Source organism: Diceros bicornis, chromosome 4, assembly GCF_020826845.1.
Source record: "Diceros bicornis minor isolate mBicDic1 chromosome 4, mDicBic1.mat.cur, whole genome shotgun sequence".
NCBI lineage: Eukaryota > Metazoa > Chordata > Mammalia > Perissodactyla > Rhinocerotidae > Diceros > Diceros bicornis.
Window position 1 is genome coordinate 53,830,407 of NC_080743.1, and position 19,890 is coordinate 53,850,296.

The 19,890-nt window shown below is 42.4% G+C and overlaps 1 non-coding gene across 1 annotated transcript; it reads left to right on the top strand.

The window, feature by feature from the left end:
- The first annotated feature begins 2,692 nt into the window (after positions 1–2,692).
- Positions 2,693–2,766, top strand: TRNAN-GUU (transfer RNA asparagine (anticodon GUU)). The gene has a single exon. It is a non-coding gene; the product is annotated as a tRNA-Asn (tRNA).
- Positions 2,767–19,890: the final 17,124 nt, after the last annotated feature.

Consider the following 19,890-nt stretch of genomic DNA (forward strand, 5'->3'; position numbering starts at 1 on the left):
TTCCATATGCAGAAAAAGTCAGCTCTCCTTCGGCCTCCAATTTGCAACATGGCACCCAAAGATCAGTTTAGCAAATTGGGGACCCTCCGTGGGACTCTATGACAAAAACAGTATGAAGCAGAGTTCTCTGGTTGGCCCAATCTGGCAGATGAAAACGTTGAGACACTGCCAAAAGTTCAGAACTAGCAGAAGTAAAACCACTGGATCACTGAAATAGTCACAAGCAAAAGTTTATCGTGCACGAAAAGACAGCTCAGGAAATGGGAGCCCTCAAATCGAATATGGAATAAGGTATATCATTATAAAGCAGCTCATATAGTGAGGAGGCAGTGGCTGTTTATTCTTGACAGTGATTGGTTATAACATTGGAGTTTTGCTAGTGATAGGGAATTGGTTGAAAGTGTGATACCGAGCAATGGGCTTGCTCTGCTCGCCATCATGTGAGCCAATTAATCACAATGAGTTCGGGATCGAGAAAGGAAGTTTTGATTCAATTAGCCAGCATAATCGGGAAGATGGCAGACTAATGACAAAAAAATAAACCATCTTCGAAAATTACAGAATCTTGAGGTAGTTATATCGGGAAAATGGGCAGTGAGGAGGGGGTCCAGGGATGTTGGTCTCCACGCATGATGGGCTCCAGGCATCACATTTTTCCATTCTTCTCTCAGCTGTGATGGATACCTTGTAGGTGTGTTTCCCGCCTGTGGTCAGCCTGTTCCTGGAGATAAAATCATAGAACAAAGTTTTAATTTATCAAGCTACAGCGGGGTACTGGCTAAGTGGAGGCCATAAATCAGGAGAGCATGTGAATTATTTTAGAGTATGCGCAGAGCAGTGAGTAGTCACACAGAGGAGGGGCTGGGGTCATTTAGTGTAACAAGATGGCCTCACTTATGTTCACTTACAAGTGGTTACCTCATATCAATTTTGGGGAACAGTTTACCTCTCATTTATGATTTTTAGAGGCATTAACAGGAAGTGGCCCTGGTTAAGTTCCACTTGTTTTGCAAAATAAGATAAATTAGCTTTTGCTTGTGTGACTAAACTGGTTTGTCTGCTCAGGGAATTTTCAAGTCTGATCTCCATTTGTGTTTGATTTTAAAAATTCTCCCCTTTTGGTCATGCTCTCACCCCTAGAGCATGACCATCCAGTATCGCCTTACTCTCAGTTGCCACCACTGATGTAGTCAGGCGGAAGAATCACACTTCGCCGTTTCTGCTAGTTGAGTCGTCAGGGCCGGGGGTCGTGTAGTCACCGTCATCATCATTTATGTGGTTATTGTTGAGTTCTTCCAGTTGTCTGATCCTGATGGATACCGACAGGTATTTAAAATCCTTGAGAGTATACAGCGCACCAGAGAGATCAATATGATGGCTCTAAGGAGAACAGTAGCTAAGGGTTGAAAAAGTCCCCAGGGCGCAGATTCCCAGGAGCCAAGGTTTAACCAGCAAAGCAGGTCTGCAGACGAGGTGTCACTTCTCTGATGAAAATTTTATCTGGTCTTTAAGATCCTTTAGATTTTGAGTAACACGGAAACAACATTTTTCATCACTTGTACCACGCGAGCCTCCTGCTGAGCAGTTAGGGCATCCAGAACCCTCCTATTTTGGAGTACCACTGAAGATAAACCATTTACTTCAGTTTACTTCTACTCAGACACGGGAACGGAGAACGTCCCTATCCCCAGGTTAGCGTACTGTAGCGTTTCCTTCTCTTCTCCTGACCTCCTCGCGCCTGGTGGCTGGTGGAAAGAGCTGCTCTGTGGCCCCCAGGTAAGGGGTGCAGCCTCGTGCGGAATTCGACACAAAGTACAAGCAAAATGCCAGGTATGACAGACAAGAGTGCCGCCACTGGGATTCGAAAGGAAGTTGCTGAGGCCACAACGCAGGGTACTAACTACTACAGGATCACGGCGCGCCACAGTCCCAGTGACAATCTGTGTTCTTGCCCTGTGAATTTTGACGTAACATCATCCCAATTACTGCACCGCTTTTTGGTAGCAGGAATGTAGGGACTCCTATTCTTCTCTTTCGTGCCCGCTCTCCGTTTTTCCCTCTCTTCTTTCCTCTCGATTCTGATACACGAGAAGGAAAAAAAAGAAGAAGAAAAGAAACCAAAGAAACAAACAAACAAATTCCCATCTCCCCAAATCTGGCCCGTGCCTCTGCATAGGCCTCCTGGGAAGTCTGGTTGTCCTCCGTCCACGCCTCCCTGTCCCCGCCCGACTTCGGGTTTGCTCCTTTCGACCACCCCCACCCCTACTCTCCAGCTGCCTCCCCCCACCGACCGCAGCCGAGCCGAGTGGAGTGAGGCGAGCGCCAGTGGCGCAAAGGGTCGGGTGAAGGCGGAGCAAACGGGAAGAGGCGTCACCGGAGCCCACCGGGTGTTCAGCTTCCCTTGGGCCCCACTCAGCTCAGGCCCCGGGGATCGCGGCCCCAGGCGTCTCCGGGGTAGCTGGCATCTGAGGAGATTGTGGAGCAAGTCCGGGCGAGGCCGTTAGGCTGCCCTTTGCCTTCGGAATCGTCCAACGCACGGGTTCCAAACTGAACAAACACGCTGCGTCGACTCCACCTCTCCGGTTTTCCGAGGACTTGGTGCCTGGGCGGCTGTCTGGCAGAAGGCAGGTGGCTCTGCCTAGCGTTGAACGAGTGCTGGTTCTCTCGCGGGATGAAGATGGGCGTTTGGCCTGTCTCTGTGGCGCAGTCAGCCAGCGCGTTCGGCTGTTAACCGGAAGGTTGGTGGTTCAACCCCACCTGGGGACGCCTCTTGGCTCTTTACGGTATAATATAAAAAGTGTTTGCGGTTGTTTCTACTGTTGACGAAAATAATCAATAATTATTCTATAGCAGAGAGTTTTACTCGAGCCAGGCTGAGGACTACAGCCGGGGAGTGCATCCTTTGCAAGGGAAGAAAGGGCTCTGAGTGGTTTTCGGTACCGTTATACCCCATTTCCAAACAAAGAGACATACATCAAGCATGTCAGGGTACATTCTTTCAAGGATTCGAGGAGATATTTTGTTACATATTAGCAGGCAAACAGCGGGTCAACATGTCCCTGGCCTCATGGGAAGGGGCACTTACCTTCAAAAACTACTGGCTCATAAGAAGGGAGGCATCAATTTCTCACCTTCAAAGAGTACATTCTTTGCTTTGGGATAATGATTAAAGCAGATGTACAATGAATGTTTGACAGGCCATAAGTCAGGCTTCTTTGGTTTAAATAAAATTTAGGCCAAATCAAGTTTAAACCAGAATGGCTTCTCCATACACCCCAATGTATACACTTTTCTTACATCGCTACTCTGCACATCTTCTCACGTAAAGGCAGAGAAAGGCCTCCTCCACTGCTACACTCCTGTTCTTTGTGCCTTGTGCACAAAAGGGGGACCTAAGTCAAGATCATAAGATCCTCACAGATCCTCACAGAAGAGCTTGGGAAAACATCGTTTGTTTGTACTAGTATTTATTTAACCCTTGCCATATACTTTTAAAATTAAGTTGGTTCTGCGACTTTATGGTTACAAATAATGCTGTAGCCGGCATTCTTGTATCTTTGGCCACTTGTACTATTATTTCCATAGGGTAGAGTCCTGGAGGAGCAATTGCTCTATCAGAGTGTTTATATGGTTTCTATATGATTGCATTTTCTCTCCTTTGTTGGCTTATTAGCTATAACTCTTTGCCATTTCAGTGACTGTTTTAGGATTTGTAGCATACATCTGTAACCACAGTCTGCCTTCAAGCGATATGATACCTCTTTACATTTCTTCCCTGCCTGTGTTTACACTATTGCTGTCATGCATTCTACTGCATATACGTTATAAAACCCCACAATCCATCGTTATTACTTTTGTTTAATCTGTCCCATGTTTTTAAAGTGATTTAAATAGTAAGAAGAATTCTTTTTCATTTCGTATATATATATATATTTTTTTGAGGTGACATTGGTTTATAACATTATATAAATTTCAGGTGTACCTCATTATGTTTCGACTTCTGTATAGACTACATCGTGTTCATCACCAAAAGTCTAGTTTGCATTTGTCACATTCGTACCAACGTCCCTTTTTACCCTTGCCACCCTCCCCCCCACCCCCTGTCCCCTGTCACCCTCCCCCCATCCCCTTTCCCCTGGTAACCACCAATCTGTTCTCTGAAATCTGTGTTTGTTGTTGTGCTTGTTTTTTATTTCTCACGTGTGAGTGAAATCGTATGGTATTTGTCTTTCTCCGTCTGACTTATTTTGCTTCGGATAGTACTCTCAAGGTCCGTCTACGTTGTCACGAAGGGCAAGATTTCATCCTTTTTATGGCTGTGTCTTGTGCACAAAAGGGGGACCAATATTCTATTCTATATAGATATAAATATTTCTCTCTATATATAGATATATTCTATTATATATATTCTATTTTATTTACACACACACACACACACACACACACACACACACACACTACGTCTTCTTTATCCATTCATCTGTCGATGGGCACTTAGGTTGTTTACAAGTCTTGGCTATTGTACATAATGGTGCGCTAAACATGGGGGTGCATTTATCTTTTCGAATTCATGTTTTTGTGTTCCTTGGATGAATACCCAGAAATGGAGTAGCTGGATCCTATGGTAGTTCTATTTTTGACTTTTTGAGGAATTTCCACAGTGGCTGCACCAGTTTACATTCCCACCAGCAGTGTATGAGGGTTCCCTTTTCTCCACATGCTCTCCAACACTTGTTATTTCTTATCTTTGTAGTAGTAGCAATTCTGACAGGCACGAGGCGATATGTCATTGTGGTTTTGAATTGCATTTCTCTAGTAATTAGTGATGTTGAACATCTTTTCACATGCCTCTTGGCTATCTATATGTCTTCTTTGGAAAAAATGTCGTTGTAGATCCCCTGCCCATTTTTTAATCAGGTTGTTTGTTTATTGTTGAGTTCCATGAGCTCCTTGTGTGTTTTGGATAGTAACCTGTTTTCGGATATATGATTTGTAAATATCTTTTCCCAATCAGTAGGTTGTCTTTTCATTTTGTTGATGGTTCCCTTTGCTGTGCAGAAGCTTTTCAGTTTGATGCAGTCCCTTTTTTTGTTGTTGTTGTTTCCTTTGCCTGAAGAGACATATCCAAAAAGACATTGCTAAGACTGACGTCAAAGAGCATACTGCCTACGTTTTCTTCTAGAAGTTTGATGGTTTCCGTTCTTACATTTACGTCTTTAATCCATTTTTAGTTCATTTTTGTGTATGGTGTTAAGATAGTGGTCTACTTTCATACCTTGGCATGTGGCTGTCCAGTTTTCCCAATACCGTTTATTAAAGAGACTTTCCTTTCTCCACTGTATGTTCTTGGCTGCTTTGTCATAAATTAGCTGTACACAAATGTGTGGGTTTGTTTCTGGGCTCTCAATTCTGTTTCATTGATACGATGCAGGTAGAAGAAGAGAGAGAACTAAGATTTTTTTAGAATGTAGAATATCTATGAGAATTGTCCAACTCTTTTAGAAAGGGCAACTTAAGGATAACGGGTATTCCAGAAGGAGAAGAAAGAGAGAAGGGAGCAGAGAGCTTATTTACAGAAATAATAGCTGAAAACTTCCCAAACCTGGGGAAGGAACTGAATGTACAAATCCACAAAGCTAAGAGAACACCCAATTATCTCAATGCAAAAAGACCTTCTCCAAGACACGTGATTAAAAAAAAAAAACTGTCAAAAGTCAATGACAAAGAAAAAATATTAAAGGCAGTTAGGGAAAAAAACTCAACGAACTACAAGGGAACCCCTATTAGGCTATCAGCAGATTTCTCAGCACAAACTCTACAGGTCAGGAGAGAGTGGAATGATAATATTCAAAATATTGAAAGATAAAAACTGTCAGCCAAGAATACTCTATCCAGCAAAGTTATCTTTCAGATATGAAGGAGAAATAAAGGCCTTCCCAGATGAACAAAAACTGAGGGAGTTCATCGCCACTTGATCTGTGAAATGTTGAAAGGAGCTCTCCTACCTTAAATGAAAAGGCAAAGGTACACAAAGCTTTGAGCAAGGTGATAAATAGACAGAATTTAAAAATTGCAACTCTATATCAGAATAGGTTAGTAAACAATTAATTATAACATAAAGGTTAAAGGGAAAGGAAGCATTAAAAATAACTACAACCACTTCTATTTGGTAATGAACTCACAACACAAAAAGGGATAATTTGTGACAACAAAAACGTAGAAGGGAAAGAGGAAAGGAATGGAACCTGTATAGGCAAATGAACATGAGATGCTATCAGCAGAAAAAGGACTATATTATCTATGAGACCCTTTATACAAACTTCATGGTAACCAGAAAACAAAACTTCAGAGCAGAGTCATGAAACATAAAAACAGAGGTAAATGAGAAACACATCACAGAAAACTCCCAAAATGAAATGACAGACAGAAACACAAGGAACAAGAAACAATGGAAATATAGAGCAACCAGAAAACAAAAGGTAAAGTGGCAGTATTAAGTCCTCATATACCAATAATTACCCTAAATGTAAATGGATTGAATTCACCAATCAAAAGACACAGAGTGGCTGGATGGATTAAAAAATAAGACCCAACAATATGCTGCCTCCAGGAGACCCATCTCGGCTCCAAAGACAACCATAGGGTCAAAGTGATGGGATGGAAGACGATACTCCAAGCAAATGGCAATTCAAAGAAAGCGGGTGTAGCCATACTTATATCAGACAAAATAAACTTCTAGCCACAAAAGGTAACGAGAGACAGAGATGAACATTATTTAACGATAAAGGGAAAAATCCATCAAGAAGACATAACATTTATTAATACGTATGCACCAAACATAGGAGCACCAAAGTACATAAAGCAATCATTAACAGACCCAAAGGGAGAAATTGACAGCAACACAATAACGCTAGGAGATTTAATACCCCATTTACATCAATGGATGGATCATCCAGACAGAAAGTCAAAAGCAGCAGAATACACATTCTTCTCAAGTCCACACAGAACATTCTCAAAGATAGACCATATGTTGTGAAACAAAACAAACCTCAACAAATTTAAGAAAATTGAAACCACGTCAAGCATCTCTTTGGATCACAATGTATGAGACTAGAAATCAACCACAAGAAGAAAGCTGGAAAAATCACAAATATGTGGAGACTAAACAATATGCTACTGAACAACTATTGGATCGATGAAAAAATCAAAGGAGAAATCAAAAAATACCTGGAGACAGATGAAAATGAAAACACAACGTACCAAAATCTGTGGGATGCAGCAAAAGCAGTACTAAGAGGGAAGTTTATAGCAATACACTCACTAAGAAAAAAAGAGAGAAGTCTCAAATAAATAAAATCAGAAGTGAAAGAGGAGAAATTACAACAGATACCACAGAAATACAAAGGATTATAAGAGAATACTATGAAAAGCTATACACCAACAAATTGGATAACCTAGAAGAAATGGATAAATTCTTAGAATCATAGAACCTTCCAAAACTGAATCAACAAGAAATAGAGAATCTGAACAGACCAATCACTAGTAAGGAGATTGAAACAGTAATCAAAAGCCTCCCCCAAAACAAAAGTCCAGCACCAGATGGCTTCTCTGGTAAATTCTATCAAACATTCAAAGAAGATTTAATACCTATCCTTCTCAAACTCTTCCAAAAAGTTGAAGAGGAGGGGAAGCTTCCCAACTCACTTTATGAAGCCAACATTACCCTGATACCAAAAGCAGACAAGAACAACACACAAAAAAAAGAAAATTATAGGCCAATATTGCTGATGCAAATGTCCTCAACAAAATGTTAGCAAATCAAATACAATAATACGTTAAAAAGATCATATGCCATGATCAAGTGGGATTTATTGCAGGGATGCAAGGATGGTTCAACACCCGCAAACTAATGAACGTGATAGACCACGTTAACGCAATGAAGAATAAAAATCACATGATCATCTCAACAGACGCAGAGAAAGCACTTGACAAGATTCAGCATCCACTTATGATAAAAACTCTCGTTAAAATAGGTATAGAAGAAAAGTACTTCAACATAATAAAGGCCGTATATGACAAATCCACCGCTAACATCATACTCGATGATGAAAAACTGAAAGCTATCCCTCCAAGAATAGAAACAAGACAGGGATGCCCACTCTCCCCACTCTTGTTCAACATAGTATTGGAAGGTCTAGCCAGAGCACTTAGGAAAGAAAAAGAAATAAAAGGTCTCCAAATTGGAAAGGAAGATGTAAAACTGTCACTATTTGCAGACGACATGATTTTACCTATAGCAAATCCTAAAGAATCCACCAAGAAACTATGAGAAATAATAAATGAAAACAGTAAAGTTTCAGGGTACAAAATAAACGTATAAAAATCAGTTGCATTTCTATACACTAACGACGAACTAGCAGAAAGATAAATCAAGAATACGATCCCATTTACAATTGCAACAATACAAATAAAATACCTAGGAATAAATTTAACCAAGGAGGTGAAGGACCTGTACACCATAAACTATAAGACATTATTGCAAATCAAAACTACAATGAGATACCACGTCACGCCTGTCAGAATGGCTATAATTAACAAGGCAGGAAACAAGAAATGTTGGAGAGGATGCAGAGAGAAGGGAACTCTCATACACTGCTGGTAGGAGTGCACACTGGTGCAGCCACTGTGGAAAACAGTGTGGAGATTCCTCAAAAAATTAAGACTAGAACTACCCTATGATCCAACTATTCCACTGCTGGGTATTTATCCAAAGAACATGAAAACACCAATGCGTAAAGATACATGCACTCCTGTGTTCGTTGCAGCATTATTCGCAATATCCAAGACTTGGAAGCAACCTAGGTGCCCATCAAGGGACGAATAGATAAAGGAGATGTGGTATATATACACAATGGATTACTACTCAGCCATAAGACACGATGAAATCCAGCCAATTGTGACAACATGGATGGACCTTGAGGGTATTATGCTAAGCGAAATAAGTCAGAGGGAGAAAGTCAAATACTGTATGATCTCACTCATAACTAGAAGATAAAAACAACAACAAACAACCACATAGAGACAGAGATTGGATTGGTGGTTACCAGAGGGGAAGGGGGGAGGGAGGGGGGCAAAAGGGATGATTAGGCACATGTGTGTGGTGATGGATTGTAATTAGTCTTTGGGTGGTGAACATGATGTAATCTATGCAGAAATCAAAATATAATGATGTACACCTGAAATTTATATAATGTTATAAACCAATGTTACCTCAAAAAAAAAAACAAAAAAAAACTATAAGACATTGTTGAAAGAAATTTAAGAAGACAAAGAAATGGAAAGATAATCCATTCTCATAGATTGGAAGAATTAACGTAGTTAAAATGTCCATATTACTTAAAGCTATCTACAGATTCAACACAATCCCTATCAAATTCCCAATGACATTTTTCACAGAAATAAAACAACGAATCCAGAAATTTATGTAGAACAACAAAAGACCCCGAATAGCCAAAGCAATCCTGAGGAAAAAAAGAACAAAGCAGGAGCTATCACACTTCCCGAAAGAATCTTACATACCTTCCCCTGCAGATAGCATTTCTGTTATCCTTAATCCCTTTGTGTACATCCAGATTTCCATCTGGTGTCAGTGTCCTTCTTCCTGAAGGACTCTTTTAACGTTTTCTGTAGTGTGGGTCTGTCGGTGATGAATTCTTTGAGCATTTGTATGTCTGTAAATGTTATTATTCACCTTCATTTTTGAAAGAATTTTTGTGGGAGAGGAGGCAGAGAATTGCACGCCGACGTTTTTCCCCCTCGGTCCTTTAAGGATGTTGCTCCACTGTCTTCTCTCTTGCACTGCTTCTGATGAGAAATCTGATATAATCTTTATTTTTGCTTTCTGTATGTAGCATGTCTTTTTCCTATAGCCGCTTTGGAGATTTTTTTTTGTTTTTCAATGGGTTTGAGCAATTTCATTATGATGTGACTAGATGTGGTTTTCTTCATGTTTCTTGTGTTCATTCATTGTGCTCATTTGGCTCCTTTGTTCAGTGGGTTTATAATTTTTAGTCTGACTGGAAATTTTCCAGTCACTGTGTCTTCAAAAATAATTTCTTCTCGGGGCCGGCCCGGTGGCGCAAGCGGTTAAGTGCGCGCGCTCCGCTGTGGCGGCCCGCGGTTCGCTGGTTCGGATCCCGGGCGCCCACCGACGCACTGCTTGGCAAGCCATGCTGTGGCGGCGTCCCATATAAAGTGGAGGAAGATGGGCACAGATGGTAGCCCAGGGCCGTCTTCCTCAGCAAAAAAAGAGGAGGATTGGCGGATGTTAGCACAGGGCTGATCTCCTCACAAAAAAAAAAAAAAAGAGAAAGCTATTTGGGGCCGGCCCGGTGGCGCAAGCGGTTAAGTGCGCGCGCTCCGCTGCGGCGGCCCGCGGTTCGCTGGTTCGGATCCCGGGCGCGCACCGACGCACTGCTTGGTAAGCCATGCTGTGGCGGCATCCCATATAAAGTGGAGGAAGATAGGCACCGATGTTAGCCCAGGGCCGTCTTCCTCAGCAAAAAAAGAGGAGGATTGGCGGATGTTAGCTCAGGGCTGATCTCCTCACAAAAAAAAAAATAATAATAATTTCTTCTCTTCCAGTCTTTTCAGGGACTCAATTACTCATATATATATATATATAAGGTCTTTTAAAGTTGCCCCACCATTCACAGATGCTATGTTCATTAAAAAGATATTTTTAACTGTGAGTTTCTTTTTGGATATTTTCAATTGTTCGTGGCTTCGTGTGCCCTAATCTTTTTTTCTGCCAGGTCTAATCTGCTGTTAATCCCAGCCGGTGAATTTATTATCTCAGATGTTATAGTTTCCATCTCTAACGTTTGATTCTGCCCATTTGTATATGCTCCACATGTCTACTTAACTCCTTGGACATATGTAACACAGTCAGAATACCTGTTTTAAAGTTCGCTCTGTTAATTTTAACATCATGTCAGTTCTCGTTTAGTCTCGATTGATTGATTATTCTTCTCATTATGGGTCATGTTTTCCTGCCTCTTTGCACGCCTGGCATTCTTTGATTGGATGCCAGACACTGTGAAAGTTTACCTTCCTGGGTCCCTGCTATTTTGGTATTCCCATAAATCTTCTTGAGTTTTGTTCTGGGGTACAGTTAAGTGACTTTTAAACAGTTTGATCCCTTCGGATCTGGCTTGTATGATGTTTTAGGTAAGTCAGTCTAGGGCTGATTATTCCCACTACTGAAACAAGACCTTCCTGAGTGTTCTTCCCAATGGTCCATGAGTTATGAGTAGTCCAGTCTGGCTGGTGGGAGCAAGTATGATTTCCTGCCCTGTGTGAGCACCAGGCACTGTTCCATGATCCTTTCAGAAGTTTCTTCCTTTGGTCTCAGGCAGTTTCTTCATAAGCATGCTCTGATCAGTATCTGCTGAATACTTGAGGAAGACCCTTTTCACATGCCTGGGTTCTCTCTCTGTCCATTTCTCTCATCACTTGCTCTTTGCCCTATGAATTCTAGCAGCTTTGCTCTCCACAGATACTCAGCTTCATGCCCACAATCCGAGGAGTTGGCCTCAGATCACCCTCCTCGTGCCCGGCCTGGAATCTCTCTGAAAGCAGTAAGCTGGGCCAGCGCTAGGGCTCAGCTTGTTTGTTTCCCATCTCTGAGCGGTTGCTGTCTTTGTCGCCTGATTTCCAGTGTTTGGAAAACCTGCGTTTCATGTGTTTTGTTTTTTTCTTTTCTTGGGGGTGGGGGGAAAGGAAGGTGAGATTTCACCTTCAGAAGGGTAAATCTGATTTCTGTCACTCCACCTTTGCCAGAAGCTGAAGGCATCTCTTTACATGTTCTTAGTTTGACTTCAATAGGAGGTGTGCCAATTTATACTCTAAAGTATTTTTCCAACTCGATGAAAGAGCCTTTTTCTTCATACTCTTGCCGGCACAACAAACTATCTATACATGTATCTAATACTCTAACAAGGGGAGTGGTTTCCTCCAGGCTCAACTAAATGGGAGGTACAACGGTAGGACAATGTGGATATTACCTAGAGATACGCTATTACATATGTTCGGCAGCTAAACTTCCAAGATATTTGGAAAGTCTTCCAATAATTGTAATTGTTGATGGTAACCTACTTAATTTGGTAAAGGGAAGATTGGCCAGAATGCCCAGGATTGCTTCCTGCCAAGCAGCTTAATGGTTGGAGGGAAAAAAAAACACTGGTCCCAGACATTTGTTCCTCTTCCCTTTCCTTTATGAATTGCATTTTTGCTTTCGCTGGATGCACATAATCTAACAACTGGTCTCCCTCCTATACTAGAGTACATTAACATGGCGGTAACTGTCTCTGTATGATTCCTTGACAGTGTTTGGGTATTTCTGCAAACTTACCCCATTTGAGACAAATCGTTGGAACCAACAGAAGCCTGCACCTGACAATGCATCTTGTGCAGACCTGGATCCTTACAGCTATTGGCTCACCTTCCCTTGGTTCTTCTGTTGAATCTCATGAGCAAAAGAGAGCTCTTTGTCTTTTACACACTAAATCTGGTTCTTGGACATTCTCTCTCTCCCTGTCTCCCTGTCTCCCTGTTTCCCTTCTCCCTCTCTCTCTCTCTCTCTCTCTCTCTCTGTCTGACTCCCTCTCACTCCTCACGTGTGTGTCTGTGTCTGTCTGTCTCTCTCTGTCCCTCATACTCTAGGCTGCCGCCAATCACACCCACTTTCTTCTCCTCCTTTTCAGCTTTCCAGAACCTTGCATTAGATGCCTTCAATCATCAAGCATTTATTAGGTGCTCACTAGGTGCCAGACCCTGCTCTGAGAGAGATGCTGCATCCTAAGCAAACCCAAAGTCCCTGCCCTGTGGCGCCTACATCTGGAGGCATCAGAAAGGGGGGCAGGTACAGGAGAGCACAACCTGTTCGTGTCTCTCCTCTCTCTCTCTCCCGGGTGCATCTGCCAGCCTCAGCTTGGCGAGTGGGGAGTGTGAGGAGAAAAGCATGGCACAGAGTGGGAAAAATGGATGACTTCAGATCTAGAAGACAGGAAACCAAGAAACAGGAAATTTTTTTTTCTTGAATAAACAGCAGCTCAGGAAAACAGCAGGCATCCAGTGATGGCTCCTTACTTCCTGGAGCAGACATTGCATGTTTTACACTTCTTAAAGTGACAGTGATGGCAAGGCTCACCAACATCCCCTAAGGGTACCCACACCTCCTCTTAACCTGTTAACATACAGTCACTCTATAATCTATAAAAATATGCAGTAGCATTATATTAACACAGTGTTTGTTATTTCCATCTTAATTGAAAAATCTCCAGGCAAAGATTATACATTAACTCCATTTAATATCAGTCAGAGAACTTAACGATAGATGCTAAAATCGCAAATCGAGTTGACACATCATAAAGAAATACGTGTTGGAATCATATATTAGATGATACCTAAAAATGTGTACCCAAAAACTGCAAGTGGAATAATTGAGTCAGTATGATTTCTAGAATTATTAGACTTAATGTCCGTTTACAAGATCTTATATAGCATATTTAATTTTCTAAACATACAATTTTAAATTTTACAAATTTAAATATTTACTGAAATTACTATTGGGTTATTTGACCAGTAAAACTGGGATAGGAAATTTAGGCAGTTCAGTGTCATTAGGATTTTGAAGAGAAAAATAAATCCAAGATTTGTATAAGCTAGAATACTACGCTACCAATATTTTCTACATTATTAGAAAATCTGGAAGACAACATAAAGTAGTTTTTAGACCAAAATTATTGAACCAGTCTGATGCATACAGCAGTCATCTTTAGATATATGACATGACATAAACATTTTCTATGCCATTATATGTCAATTATTGAAATCCTTTAAAGTGTTTAAAAGTATTTGAGACTCATCCTTAGTATCAACTTGAATCTTTTTCCTGTACCCAGCACTGAAACCACTAATTTATCTACAGCCAAACCTTTTTTTTTTTTTTTCTCTCTCTGAGTTACAGGTTCAGCAAGAAAGGAAGTACAAGAAAAAAACCCCATCAATAGCATCTTTGGACTCCACTGGGATCCTGGAAACAGAAGCTCAGTCACTACCCCAGTTTGTGGAGAGGCACAGCTGAGTATGCAGCACAAATCAGGATGCCTCTGTCTGCTTGGACTCAGACTGAAGCCAGGACCAGGTCAAGATCAGGTCAAGACAGCACTAAGCCCCACTATCACAGGGCAGCTGCCTACCTGACAGCCCCAGATGCACAATTCTGGAAAGCTTGTGAGAACTCTTCCCTTCCATTTAGGTGAAGAAATACGATGTTGTTATTCTTGCAACTTTTTTGAATGTTTCTTTCATTCTTTTTGTTTGTTTGTTCGTTTGTTTTGAGGAGAGATTGAAACTCAAGTTCAAGTTCTCTTTAGGTGAAAACTCTGAAAGTGAGACATTAGTTTTCTGAGATGAAGGGAGAAGGAGGGAAGGCTGCCCATCACATCTCACCTCTCCCGGACTGGGAGATGCCTTTGACCCTGTGGCCTGGCCTCTGGGCAGAGGCTCTTCTCTGCATCTAGACCTTGGGACCTACACACCTCTGGGGATGAAGAGGAAGACTCCTGCCAGCGAAGACCTTGCCAAGAGACTTCTCTGATCCGGAATCAATCTGGGAACGGCAGTGAAAGCGCCAAATCCTAGCCCCAGACCAGTAGGGAGCCACACAAGGACTAATTTGGCCTCTCCAGATGAAAATTTTGAAAGTAAAGGTTAGATTTCTGAGACCCAGGGAGGAGAAGTGGAGATGATTCCCAGCGGCCCAGGGCTGAATGCAGCTGTGCAAGGCTCCCAGCCCTTATCCCGCAGCTCATCACCCTTCACCTCTCCCAGCCTGGGCGACGCTTGGGGCTCTGAGGCCTGACCACAAGGAAACTGGTCTGTGTTCCGTTCTAGTCCAGCTTCAGCACTGTGTGCGGCAGAGCCAAGGACATGCTCTCTTTCTGAACCTCAGTTTCCTTCTGAGTAAGGTGCGGAGTCCGTCTGCTCCGTGATCTCTGAGCTGGCTCAAGGGGCTCTCCTGATAACGGTAGGTGTACAGGCTCCTTTTCGTGTCCAGACCAGCTCGATCAGTGGAGCACGAGACTCCATCTACGTGTCTTTGGCTGGAGCCCCAAGTGCAGTCTTCGGTTCCTTTTCTTTTGCTCCGTCACGCAAATCGAACTGTTCCGCAAGTGTGCTGGGGTGGGGGAAAGCCAAGCGTGCTTCACAGGAAAGAAGTTCTTGGTTTTTAGAGACATGATGCCTGTCAGCCTGTATAGAAGATTTAGGCGCTGGATGAGAAGGTTAGGGGATTTCTGGATCCAAAGGTAAGCTGAAGTCAGCCAAGTCCTGTGCCCTCCTTGGACTAACGGACTGTGTCCTGGTCTCCTGTCTGACTCAGAGCAGACCAAAAAAGGCCGGTTTCCTAATGCTCAGTAGGCTTTCAGGTAGTAATTGAAGTTTTCCCATGTTTCTTGTGAATCGAAAACGCAGCTGCGCCCGCACCTCCACGCCACCCTGCCCCTCTTCCCCCTTGTGCTTTTTGTCTTTCTAACGTGATGGTAACTTTCAAGAAAAAGGGATTGTTTCCGCCCAGTTTTGAACCGCGGACTTTTCGCGTGTGAGGCGAACGTGATACCCACTACACTACAGAAACAGGGAAGACGCTGGGGCCTACTGCTATCTCCTTGAAAATCTGAGGTCGCGCCACAAGCATTCTAGACACCCACTTTTTTAATTGAAAAAGGCCCGGGGAAGCATCAGCGATCCCTCAGGCAAAGAGACTGCGGCTGCCGAGAGGCCCTGGCTCAGGGTTCCTTGCCTATCCCAGAAGCAAGGGCCCTGGGACCCCACAGTTTGACTTTGGGATCCCAGATCAAACGCAGGGTTTCCACTTCCAGAACGAGGCGCCCTTGTGCAGGAGCCGCCCCCGCGGATCTCAGCTCCTGGAAGCTGCAGGAGCCGGCGGGTTAGGTGCGTCTGAACCCCAAGCGCCCCCCGCCGCCCAGCAGTGTGGACGTGGCCCTCCGGGGCTGTGGACTCGCGCCTCGGTGGCCCTTTTCAGGGTCAGCGCTCTCGGCTGTCGGCAAATGACCGGTGCTTCGAAGTCACCCAGGAATGCTAGGACCCGCTCTTGCCGCCCTCCCCCTCTGCTCCCATGCGTGGGACCTGAGCGCTCTTTCCTCGCAAGCCCTTTCGCCTTAGCGCTTCTCTGCTGTCCTCTCGGCAAAAGGGGGTCTCTTCGGTATCCTCTGGGCAAAAGGAGTCCCACCAGTTCCTGCCTGGGTTGCTTTAAAGCCATCGAGAGAGGCCTGTGGGCATGACCATCTAACAGAGGCCGGTAAAATCTGGGCCATGGAATGAGGGGATGGAAAGCAAGCGCAAGAAACCGTTTTTAGTGGCACAGAGCGGAAGAGGGGCACAGCCATGACGGCGGAGAGAAGAATGGCCTGACTCTCCTCATTTCACGGGCATCTATTCCTGCCTGGCGTTTGTGAGTCTGACACTTGGCTGGGCTGCCTTGGAGTATCTCTCATGACTCTGCTGCCAGACTTGAGTAGGTTGGTGATGACATTTGGTGTGACCACAGCCACCGTCATAGCTGCCATTAAGTATCTGGAGCAAGGTGAAGAAGAGAAACCTCGAGAAATAGATTTTTTAAGCTGTTTCCTCTCTCTTCCCCCATCTGAGTGTGTATGACCTGACTGTGTGATAGTGATTGGACTGTAATTTAGCACAACCACTTTCCTAATATTTGTCAGTTTCTCATGAAGTTAAAAATATACCCACCCTGTTACCTACTAATGTTACTTCTATAAACTTCCCAAGAAAAAATGAATGCATACATTCAAAGCGTCTTCTACAAAAACATTCATAGCAGTGTCATTCATACTAGGCAAAAACTGGATAACATCCAAATGTCCATGGACAGGAGAAATGATGTACCAACCATTGTATGTTCATACAAGGGATCAATAATCCACAGTAAAAACAACCAAACTGTAGATGAGGCAATCACATGAACAACGCCCCCCCCCCCCACAAGCAGTACATTCAGCAAAAGATGCCTATCAAAAAAAAAAAATGCCTTTCAACTCCTAAAACATATCTCTTTTAAGGTACCTTTCTGGTACTCCTGTGTAAGTCGACTTCCATGAAGCATCAGAACAGAAGAGTGGTTCCCTCTTTGAGAAAATCTGACGGGGAAACTTCCTGGGTTGATGGAAATGTTCTATACGTTCGTCTGGCTGATAGTTACAGGGGTTTATACATTTATCACGTTTCACTGTATATTTTTTACGTTTACGTTTATGACATCAAAAATAAAGTTAATTATTTATTGAAACTAGAGAATTCCCACAAAGAATAATTGTTTTAGTTCTTAGTTTTACTCTGATACACACACACATATATATTATTACTTTTATGTATTCTGTAAAATCTGTGCAAAAGACTCTGATATAAATTAGAACTTTTTACATCTCCTAGACCATGCTAGAACTTTGGAACATCTTAATTCCACTTACTCTCCTCATGATTTTTTAGTTATTGGCATTAATTTTACTTCAACATACACTTTAAATCATATAGACATTATTATTATTGTTTGAATAGTAATATTTATTTGACTTAATGTATCCATTGCTCTTCATTCCTTCCTTCATTTTCCACGTTTCCCTGGGGATCATTTAACTTCTGCCTAAAAAGTTACCTTTTGCATTTCCTTTGGTTAGGGTCTGCTGCTTATCTGGTCGGGTCTTCACTTCACTTTCCCTTGAAAGATATTCCGTCAAGGATTAGTAGAGTGTAGCGGGTAGGAAATTATATTGCTTTATCCCTTTAAGAATGTCTTCTTTTTCATTGCTTTTGCTGAGAATTCAGCTCCCAATCCTTGGACGGTGTAATAGGAATTTCTCTCCTCTGGGTGCTGCTATGATTTTTTCATCTGTCTTTGGTGTTCAGCAGTTTGGGGTGTAGTTTGCTTGTCCTTATCTTGCTCAGAGTTCCTAGATCATCTTGTTTTTCCCTTAATTGTCCATAATATCTTTCAATATTGTTTTTGTCCCATTTTCTGGCTCCTCCAACCTCTGAGACTTTAATTACATTTATGTTAGGCCTTTATGACATAACTCGTATCTTTCTCACACTCTTTTCTTAATTTTTATTCCTTTCAGCTCTTTATGCTTAAACTCTATGGAGAGTTCTTGCAATGTACATATTTTCAGATTAATAATCTCTCTTCAAGTGGGTCCAAACTGCTATTACACTGATCTATTGACTTTTTAAAATCCTAACTATTACATATTTTATTTCTATAATTTCCATTGATTTTTAAAATAGATTCTTTCTCTGGTGAAAATTTTTAGCATGTCATCTATTTTGTGAATAGCTAAAACATATTATTTTATGTTTCTATCTGATAACTTCAATACCTCAATCACCTGTGAGTCAAGTTCTATAGTTTCCTTTTTTTCTCTTGCTTCTGTTCCTTTTTAGTCCTAGAATATGGTGATTGAATGGTGAACCTGTTGTGTGAAAAATGATGGACAGTTTGACTGATGTCAGCTTTCTCTGAAGATTATTCATCCTCCTCCCCAGGAGACAGCAGAAGAGCAGGTCACCTCAGTCCAATCCAGTCCTTGAATAAGCTGATTTGTAGCTTGTTTGCACTCATGGGAAGTGTCAGTCTACAGCTAGTTGGCTCACACTGCTATGCTGTACACCACCAGGGATCCTACCTGAGACCTTGAGGGGTGTTTCCTTGGCCCCTCCTCTTTGATGAGTCCTGAACTTCAATTTTTATCTCCTGAGAACCATGATATTGCTGAAAATTCCACTCTCTTTCAGCCACACTCTGCTTGCCTTTGTAGCCTCTTGCATGCACATTGCTGAATTTGCAAATGGCTTCAGGGGAATTCCTGTACCAAGCATCCAGCTCACTTACCAACTCGCTCCAGGATCTCGACTCCTCAAGTCTATATACTTGGACAGCTCCACATGTCTCTTTTCTTCTTCTTCTTTTCTCTCCAGATCCATGAGATTACCTAAAGTGCTGCTGTTTTCTCTGACTCCTAGCAGGTGCCCTCTCCCCAGCTTCTCAGTCTCTTGTTCCTTGCCAAGAACTGGCAAATGCCCTGAGGGGAAAAGGTAGAGAGGTAGTTTCATTCTCATGAACTCCTCTCTCTCTCAGGAGCTGATCCTGTGGGCCCTAGCTGCATTGGTATTTCTCTAAAGACTTCAAACAGAATTCTTTTAATCCAGACTTTGTTTAGTTGTTTTCAGGGTGAATGCTCATTTACTACAAACACTCCATCATAACTGAAAGAAGACATCTTCTACAACTTCCAAATCAACTACATTTTCTTCCTTTTGTTTCTTAAAAATAAAACAAAACCAAAAAAAACCCCCAAAACATAGGATCACTGGTACATACTTGGACGTTCCTTATAATACTTGTTGTAAGTGTAGCTGGATATTAAAAGCTCTTGCTAGAAGCATGTGCAAAAGATAGTCTCCTGTGAGCTAAACAATCGTCATACCTGTCTAAGGTCCAAGAATTCGATGAAGCTGGATCCAGTCCCCTGCTGCAGTGTCTCCACTGTCAATTAAATCACCATCAAAATCATCAAGTAACCAGTTTTTCAGATGCCGGTCACTAATATGGTCCTAATTTATCCCGGGGAATGTTGAAAGTCAGCAGCAGTGCAGTTAGAAGTAGAAACAAAGCACGTAATAATAACAATCGTAACAGCTTCCTCAGAGCTCTACTGTGTGACCAGCACAGTTCCTCAGTGCTTTACCGTGTAACAATTTATTTAGTCCACACAGCAACCCTGAGACAGTGTA